At 55.6% G+C, this 311-nt stretch overlaps 1 non-coding gene across 1 annotated transcript; it reads right to left on the bottom strand.

Annotated features, from left to right (window-relative positions):
- Positions 1-72: 72 nt before the first annotated feature.
- Positions 73-228, bottom strand: LOC140967216 (5.8S ribosomal RNA). The gene has a single exon (XR_012173550.1). It is a non-coding gene; the product is annotated as a 5.8S ribosomal RNA (ribosomal RNA).
- Positions 229-311: the final 83 nt, after the last annotated feature.

Genomic DNA, 311 nt, shown 5'->3' with positions numbered 1-311 from the left:
CCTCCGTACGCATCGTCCCCCGACGCCTTTGAGTGGGGAAGGAGAAGACGTGGGAGGCGTTGACGAGGTGCGTGACGCCCAAACAGACGTGCCCTCAGCCTGAAGGCAACTGGCGCAACTTGCGTTCAAAGACTCGATGGTTCACGAGATTCTGCAATTCACACCAAGTATCGCATTTCGCTACGTTCTTCATCGAAGCGAGAGCCGAGATATCCGTTGCCGAGAGTCGTTAGATCTACTCAATATGCGCGCCTCATCACGTCCTAGGTACGACGAACAGCACCAGGATGGCGAGGTGCTCGGTATGCTTT

This window comes from Primulina huaijiensis, unplaced genomic scaffold (assembly GCF_012295235.1).
Source record: "Primulina huaijiensis isolate GDHJ02 unplaced genomic scaffold, ASM1229523v2 scaffold24867, whole genome shotgun sequence".
NCBI lineage: Eukaryota > Viridiplantae > Streptophyta > Magnoliopsida > Lamiales > Gesneriaceae > Primulina > Primulina huaijiensis.
Note: the sequence above shows the minus strand (reverse complement) of the source record. Positions and strands in the feature narration are given on the sequence as shown.